Here is a 9225-nt window from a genome sequence, read left to right on the forward strand (position 1 = left end):
AACTGTCGGTATTTTACTCGAGACTATATTTTTATTCGTCACATGATATGTGTTTTGCTTGGAGCGTCTTGTATGATATGTGTCTTTGTTTTTTTTATTTTGTGCTTTAAGTCATCAATACTTGCTGGACACACCTTTTTTAGAGAGCCAAATTTATATCATGACTTGTTAGAATTGCTCTCTATGCTTCACTTAAATCTTTTTTGAGCTAGGACTTGCTCTAGTACTTCACTTATATCTTTCTGAGCATGGTGTGCTTTGTTATTTCTGAAGAAATGCTCTCTTTCTTCACTTAGATTTATTTGAGATTTAGTAAAATTTTGAAGAAATTCTCTCTTGCTTCACTTAAATTATGTTGAGAGAAAGAAAATTTGTTATGCTCATGATCTTCACTTATATTTGTTTGAGCTTATGAAAAGCAACACGTGGAAATTAGTTCCAAAGTGATATATATCCAAGAAGGATAAAAGAATAAAAATGTCATGAAGATCATTGGACAAAATAAACTTGATTCCTAGTAATAGTTTTGAGATATGATGATGTGATATGTGAGTTATATTGGTGAGTAATTGTGCTCTAGTAAGAATATTGGTGGTAAGGTTTGTGATTCCATATGCATGCACGAAAGTCAATAATCATGCAATGAAAATTATATCCTACTTGTGGTGCATTATTCAGTGCTAATTATGCTTAATACTTGCTTATGAGATTATTCGTTTCTTGGTTGGTCGCTTCCCAATCTTTTGCTAGCCTTCATTTTGCACTAAGTATGACCTCTACTTGTGCATCCAAAATCCTATAAACCAGTTTTGCCACATGAGTCCACTATATCTACCTATTTGCGGTATTCTTTTGCCGTTCTAAGCAAATTTGCATGTGCCATCTCTAATTTTCAAAATAAACTTCTCTTCTGTGTGTTTGTTTCCCTCGCGGAACGGTAACGGGTGGCTAATATTTTCCATGCTAGATGTGTTATTATCAAGATGAGTGTTTATTCACTTGTCATTGCACGCGAGTAAGGCAAAGGTCTTAGGGATGCCCAGTCCCGAAATGCAAAAAAATTGAATTTACTTTATGTTGTCAGATAATAAATTCCTTGGAAAGTGTTGGTATGGAGGGCACCCGTGGATACGGTTAGCCATGGAAAGTGAAAGAACGGTGGAAAAAGGAATAAACTTTATTTTCTGTTTGGGAACCGCCTATGGAATATCTAGCATGGATAGTGTTCGTAGCTCTGAGTCGTTTTCGTTGGTGGGATGGATACACCTCCCAAAATGTTTTTATCTCTAATTTTTCGCTTTGAGCTCTGGCACCTCTACAAATCCCTATTTCCCTCTGCGAAGGGCCTTTCTTTTACTTTATGCAATTTTTTATTTTGAGATTTGAGTCTCCATCTTCTCTCATAAAAAGGACCAACTAGGAGGCAATATGATCGTGCTCAAGTATTGGGTGTAGTTAATATTCGAGTGTGTTTCATGAATGGATCAATGTTTGAGCATGGTGGGCTAGGGATAACTTATTTTAACGTTGATATTTTAAAAGGCATGGTTGCTTGTTGATATGCTTGAGTATCTAAATTATTATGTCAAAACTAGACTATTGCTTTGAACAACATAAAGTCCAAATGTCCATGCTATAAAGAAAAGAATATGTTATGACTTGATGAACAACACTCCACATCAAAAATTCTATGTTTATCACTTACCTACTCGAGGACGAGTAGGAGTTAAGCTTGGGGATGCTGATACGTCTCCAACGTATCTATAATTTTTGATTGTTCCATGTTGTTTTATTATCAATCTTGGATGTTTTATAATCATTTTATAGTCATTTTATATCATTTTTTGGTACTAACCTATTGACATAGTGCCAGGTGCCAGTTGCTGTTTTTTCCATGTTTTTTACATCGCAGGAAATCAATATCAAACGGAGTCCAAATGCCACGAAACGTCACGATGATTTTTTATGGGCCAGAAGAAAGGCAATGGGCCCTGGTTGCACCTGGGGGTGCCCCGAGGGGGGCACAACCCACCAGGGCGCGCCAGGAGGCCCGGGCGCGCCCTCGTGGGTTGTGCCCACCTCGGGTGCCCCCCGGACCGCCTCTTTGCTCTATAAATACCACAATATTCCAGAAACCCTATAACAAGTGTCGAAATATTCATCCAGCCGTCGCAGAGTCCAGAACCACCAGATCCAATCTAGACACCATCACGGAGGGGTTCACCACTTCCATTGGTGCCTCTCCGCTGATGCGTGAGTAGTCCTTTGTAGACCTTCGGGTCCGTAGTTAGTAGCTAGATGGCTTTATCTCTCTCTCTCGCTGGATTCTCAATAGAATGGTCTCTTGGAGATCCATATGATGTAACTCTTTTGCGGTGTGTTTGTTGGGATCTGATGAACTTTGAGTTTATGATCAGTCATATCTTTTTATATCCATGAAAGTTATTTGAGTTTCTATGATCTCTTATATGCATGATCTCTTATAGCCTCATATTTCTTCTCCGATATTTGGGTTTGGTTTGGCCAACTTGATCTATTTATCTTGCAATGGGAAGAGGTGCCTGGTAGTGGGTTCGATCTTACGGTGCTCGATCCCAGTGACAGAAGGGGAAATGACACGTACGTATTGTTGCTACTAAGGATAAAAAGACGAGATCTATATCTACCGCCATATAGATAAATGGATCTTGTCTACATCATGTCATCGTTCTTATTGCATTACTCCGTTTTTCCATGAACTTAATACACTAGATGCATGCTAGATAGCGGTCGATGTGTGGAGTAATAGTAGTAGATGCAGGGAGGAGTCGGTCTACTAATCTTGGACGTGATGCCTATGTAATGATCATTGCCTGGATATCATCATAATTATTTGAAGTTCTATCAATTTCTCAACAGTAATTTGTTTACCCACCGTTTGCTATTTTTCTCGAGAGAAGCCACTAGTGAAACCTACGGCCCCCGGTTCTTATTTCTCATATATTTGCCTTGTGATCTACTTTTCCTTTGCATTTTTATTCAGATCTATTAAACCAAAAAATACAAAAAATACCTTGTTGCACTTTATTTATTTGCTATGTATTATTTCAACCTACTACAATTTATCTCACGTCCGCTTGCAAATTTCTGGCGCCGTTACCCGAAAGGGATTGACAACCCCTTTAACACATCGGGTTGCGAGGTGTTGTTATTTGTGTGCAGGTGCTATTTATGTTGTGTTTCTTGGTCCTCCTACTGGTTCGATACCTTGGTTTCATAACTGAGGGAAATACTCTACCGTCGTTGTGCAACATCACCCCTCCCTCTCCGGGGAAATACCGACGTAGTTCTAGCTACCATCAATTCTTACTTGAACAAACCTCCTACTTATGATTAACCCCCTCGCAAGTATCCACAATTATGAAAAAAGTATTAAGATAAAATCTAACCATAGCATTAAACTTTTGGATCCAAATCGGTTCCTTACGGAATAGCGCATAAACTAGGGTTTAAGCTTCTGTCACTCTAGTAACCCATAATCTAATAACTACTCCACGATGCATTCCCTTAGGCCCAAATATGGTGAAGTTTCATGTAGTCGACGTTCACATCACATCACTAAGGGAATCACAACATACATACCATCAAAATATCAAACACATATCAAGTTGACATGATTACTTGCAACAAGATTTCTCCCGTGACCTCAAGAACAAAAGTAACTACTCACAAATGATAATCATGCTCAAGATAAAAGGGGTATTAAATAGCATAATGGATCTGAACATATAATCTTTCACCAAATAAACCATATAGTAATCAACTACAAGATGTAATCAACACTGCTAGTCACCCACAAGTACCAATCTATAGTTCCGGTACAAAGATTGAACACAAGAGATGAAGTAGGGTTTGAGAGGAGATGGTGTTGTTGAAGATGCTGATGAAGATTGCCTCCCCAAGATGGGAGAGTTGTTAGAGATGATGATGACGATGATTTCCCCCTCCGGGAGGGAAGTTCCCCCAGTGGAATCGCTCCGCCGGAGGGCAAAAGTGCTCCTGCCCAAGTTCCGCCTTGAGACGGCGGCGCTTCGTCCCGAAAGTCCTCTCCTTATTTTTTCTAGGTCAAAATGACTTATATACCAGAAGAGGGGCACCGAAGATGGGCCGAGGAGGGCACAACCCACCAGGGCGCGCTTGGGCTCCCTGGCACGCCCAGGTGGATTGTGCCCACCTGGTGGGGCCCCTCTGGTGGTTATTTGCTCCAATATTCCTCATATATTCCAAAAAAACTTCGTAAATTTCTAGCTCATTTGGAGATGTGCAGAATAGGTAACTCTGACGTAGCTTTTCCAGGTCCAGAATTCCAGCTGTCGGTGTTCTCCCTGTTTGTGTAAACCTTGCATATTATGAGGGAAAAGGCATTAGAATTAGTCCAAAAGGCATTATTATGAATAAAACCATAGTAAATAACAGTATGTAAACATGATGCAAAATGGACGTATCAACTCCCCCAAGCTTAGACCTCGCTTGTCCTCAAGCAAAAAACCGATATTGAAAAACATGTCCACATGCTTAGCGAGAGGTGTCGATAAAAACAAAATACGGACATAGAAGCATCATGTATATTATTATAACAGCAACAAACTTTATCATAGAACTTTTATCACATAACTTTTATCTTAAACTTCTTATAAACAAGTAACAATTCACCACAACATCGAAGTATAAAGCATAAACTCTATTGAAAACCAACAAACTATGTTCTCAGTCAACTTTGCAACTACAATTCATCATCTTTTAAAGAAGGATATCGTATCGGAGCCTTTTGACAAGTCCACATACTCAACCATTATATAGTCTTCTATGATTGCTAACACTCAACGCATACCCATGAGCAAAAAGTTTCGACCGAACACATAGGAAGATAGGGGCTTATAGTTTCGCCTCCCAACGTATTCACCTCAAGGGTGATGTCAACAATAATAACTCATGCCCACCCATTTTCAACTGGATATATGTGCATATATCTTTCCTCACCACATGATGCTTGCAAAAGAGAAAATAAAAAAGGAATAGGGAAGAATACTTTGATTCTTGCATAAAAGTAAATACATAAAAGTAAAAGATAGGCCCTTCGCAGAGGGAAGCAGAGGTTGCCATGCACCTTTTTTGGTTGTATGCTCAATCTCTTAGTGCAAAGAACGTCACGTTATATTTCCCCTTATGATAGCAACCTTTATTATGCAGTATGTCGTCTTTATTATTTTGCCATCACAAGTTCGTACAACGCTCAATTTTCTCTTACACTAAATGATCTAACACATTTAGAAGCAACTTTTATTGCCTTATTGCACCGATGACAACTTACTTGAAGGATCTTACTCAATCCATAGGTAGGTATGGTGGACTCTCAAAGCAAGATTTGGGTTTAAGGGTTTTTGGATGCATAAGTAGTATTTCTACTTAATGCAAAAAATTTGGCTAGCAAAGATAGGGGGCAATCACCACATGTTAAAGGATCTATGACAATATAACTTCTATGTGAATATGAACAAGCATAAATCATTACGTTGTCTTCCTTGTCCAACGTCAACAATTTTGGCATCTAATATTTTGATGGGGGCTCACAATCATAAAAGATGTCCAAGATAGTGTGTTTGCATGTGAATCTTCTCTTCCTTTACTAATTCTTTCATGAATTGCATCATTGACCAATGCTATGTTTGTCAATCTCCAATAAATTTTACTACTTATACTCTTCCTTATGTGATGTCATTACTTATCATAACATTAGCATATGATCTTTTTCATTTATTTTTCCTTTCTTTTTATTGGAACATCAAGGTAAAGAGAGAGAAACTCAAACTAAACTTTATTATATATCTCGCACACGATTACAAGGATAGATAGATCACTAAACAAACTCTCAAAGAAAGATCAAACTAAATTTTTATTCTACTAAATCAAAAGATAACTTAGGATCGAACTAAAATAAATAAAGGCAAAAGATAGTGGTGGTGATACGATACCGGGGCACCTCCCCAAGCTTGGCACAAGCCAAGGGGAGTGCCCATACCCAATACTCAAGTCTCCTTTGGGGATGAAGAAGGTGGTGGTCATGAGGTATTAGCGATCTTATCTTCAGGTTTCCATGGCAAAGGCTCACCATCATAAGAGGAGGTGTGAGTCTCGTGAGTCCTGCAGCTCGTAGCCAAGCTCATAGCTTTAAACCTTGCTTCGTATTCAAAGACTTGGTTTTGGTGATCATAGATTTGGCTTTGCAGAAAGTTGATTTGCTTGTTGAAGGTGAATATGATGTCCTTGATGGATTTTCCATCCACCTTAAGATCACGGGTATAGTCCGCGATCATGAGGTGATTGGCATTGAGTCCATGTTCCACCATCCCCTTGCACTTGAAGACCTCTTGCTCCATAGCTTCACGCCTAGCATCCATGGTTCCCGTCCCTTTGGGACCTTGGACGTCACGGATGTGGAGCACCCCCTCACGCATCTCAATGGCTTGAGGGTGCTGCATCACCTCCCGCAAATATGGGTTGATGACGTTCTCGAAGAACTTGTCCTTGGAGGAGCTCTAAGCGGCCATGGCGATCTAGATCTGTCAGAAAACAGCAAGAAAGAAGAACAGAAGATTTCTCTGTGATATAGTGGTCAATAGGTTCGGGGGTATATAAAGATTTTTTATCTTGGGAAACAAGCAAACGGGAGAAAAACGGAGTCCGGAAGGTACCCGAGGTGGGCACAACTCACCTGGGCGCGCCTGGCAAGCCAAGCGCGCCCTGGTGTCATGTGCCCACCAGGGTTGCCTTCCTGGTTTTTTATTATTTTCCTAATTTTTTAAATATTCCAAAACTGATAAAAATATTTTTGCAGATTTTTCGGAGTCCGTTTGCTTACCGTATCACGTGCCTCCTCTTTTTTTCACGACTCTGGAGTGTTCCGAAAGGTTTCTTTTATGTGTTCCTCCAGTGTCATGGTTTGAATAGTATTGCTTTCAACATTAATAGGCGTACCTGAGATATAGTTTTTAATTCTTTGCCCATTAACAACCTTCGGGTTAGTACCTTCGGCATTATTTATTTTGATAGCTCGAGAACGATAAACTTCTTCGATAACATAAGGTCCTTCCCATTTGGAGAGAAGTTTTCCTGCAAAGAATCTGGAATAAGAGTTGTACAAAAGGACATATTCACCCACTTTGAACTCACGCTTTTGAATTCTTTTATCATGCCATCTTTTAACTTTTTCTTTAAATAATTTGGCATTTTCGTAAGCTTGGATTCTCCACTCATCTAGTGAGCTAATATCAAATAACCTCTTTTCACCAGCAAGTTTGAAATCATAGTTGAGTTCTTTAATTTCCCAATATGCTTTATGTTCTAACTCAAGAGGCAAATGACAAACTTTTCCATAAACCATTCTATAAGGAGACATACCCATAGGATTTTTATAGGCTGTTCGGTAAGCCCAAAGTGCATCATCTAATTTCTTAGACCAATTCTTTCGGAACCTATTGACAGTTTTTTGTAAAATTAATTTATTTCTCTATTACTAAGTTCAGCTTGACCACTAGACTGAGGATGATAGGGTGATGCAATTCTATGGTTAACATCATACTTAGCAAGCATTTTTCGGAAAGCACCATGAATAAAGTGTGAACCACCATCAGTTATTAAATATCTAGGGTCTCCAAACCTTGGGAAAATAACTTCCTTAAGCATTTTAATAGAGGTGTTGTGATCAGCACTACTAGTTGGAATAGCTTCTACCCACTTAGTAACATAATCAACAGCAACCAAAATATGTGTATACCCATTAGACGAAAGAAAAGGTCTCATGTAATCAAAACCCCAAACATCAAATGGTTCAACAGCAAGAGAATACTTCATAGGTATTCCTTGACGCTTACTAATATTACCAATTCTTTGACATTCATGACAAGATAAAACAAACTTACAGGAATCCTTGAAGAGAGTAGGCCAATAAAAACTAGATTGCAATACCTTGTGAGCAGTTCTATCTCCCGCATGATGTCCTCCATAAGCTTCAGAGTGCATTTCCATAGGATTTGTTCCTGTTCATGCTCGGGTACACAACGTCTGATAATAGCATCTACTCCTTCTTTGTAAAGATGTGGGTCATCCCAAAAGTAATGTCTTAAATCATAGAAGAATTTTTTTCTTTTGTTGGTATGTGAAACTAGGTGGTATATATTTATCAACAATGTAATTAGCATAGTCAGCATACCAAGGAGTGTTATGAGAGACATTTATTGCAGCTAGTTTTTCATCTGGAAAACTATCATCAATAGGTAGTGGGCCATCAAGAATATTTTTTAGCCTAGACAAGTTATTAGCTACGGGGTTCTCAGCTCCTTTTCTATCAGTAATATGTAAGTCAAATTCTTGTAGCAAGAGAACCCACCTAATGAGTCTAGGTTTAGCATCTTTCTTTTCCATAAGATATTTTATTGCAGCATGATCGGTGTGAACAGTTACTTTAGAATCAACAATACAAGATCTTAATTTATCACAAGCAAACATAACTGCTAAAAATTATTTTTCAGTGGTAGCATAATTTCGTTGAGCACTGTCTAGAGTTTTACTAGCATAGTGGATAACATTTAACTTTTTATCAACTCTTTGTCCTAGAACAGCACCAACAGCATAATAACTAGCATCACACATAATTTCAAGAGGCAAGTTCCAATCATGTGGTTGTACTATAGGTGCAAAAGTTAAGGCTTTCTTAAGTGTTTCAAAGGCTTCTACACAATCAACATCAAAAACAAATGGAACATCCTTTTGTAAAAGATTTGTAAGAGGGTCTAGGTTAGATGGCTCCCACCTCCCATCCGCCGCCACCCTAACCCTAGTCCTCTCCACCGTCAGCGATCTCCACCTCTAGTCGTGAGATTGGCTTTCTGATCGTGCCATCCCCTCCGGCGTCCTCTGCCATCTACGCTGTTGGTTTTCTTCATGGTTGTTCATGCGTCCATCTCCCTGGGGTTGGATTTTCCCCTAGGATGGGCCTCACGCAGGAGATCAAGCGCACCTTGCATAGATCGGTGCACCCTTCGGATGGATCTGGCCACTTCACAATGGTGGTCCCATTTGCACGTCATTCTTTCTGGTTATCTGAGGAGAATGTTGGCCTTGCATTAGAATCAGCGATCGAAAGTTATTATTCACAACTCAAGGTATCGTTTCTCAGTGATCGGGTGT

This window comes from Triticum aestivum, chromosome 5D (genome assembly GCF_018294505.1).
Source record: "Triticum aestivum cultivar Chinese Spring chromosome 5D, IWGSC CS RefSeq v2.1, whole genome shotgun sequence".
NCBI lineage: Eukaryota > Viridiplantae > Streptophyta > Magnoliopsida > Poales > Poaceae > Triticum > Triticum aestivum.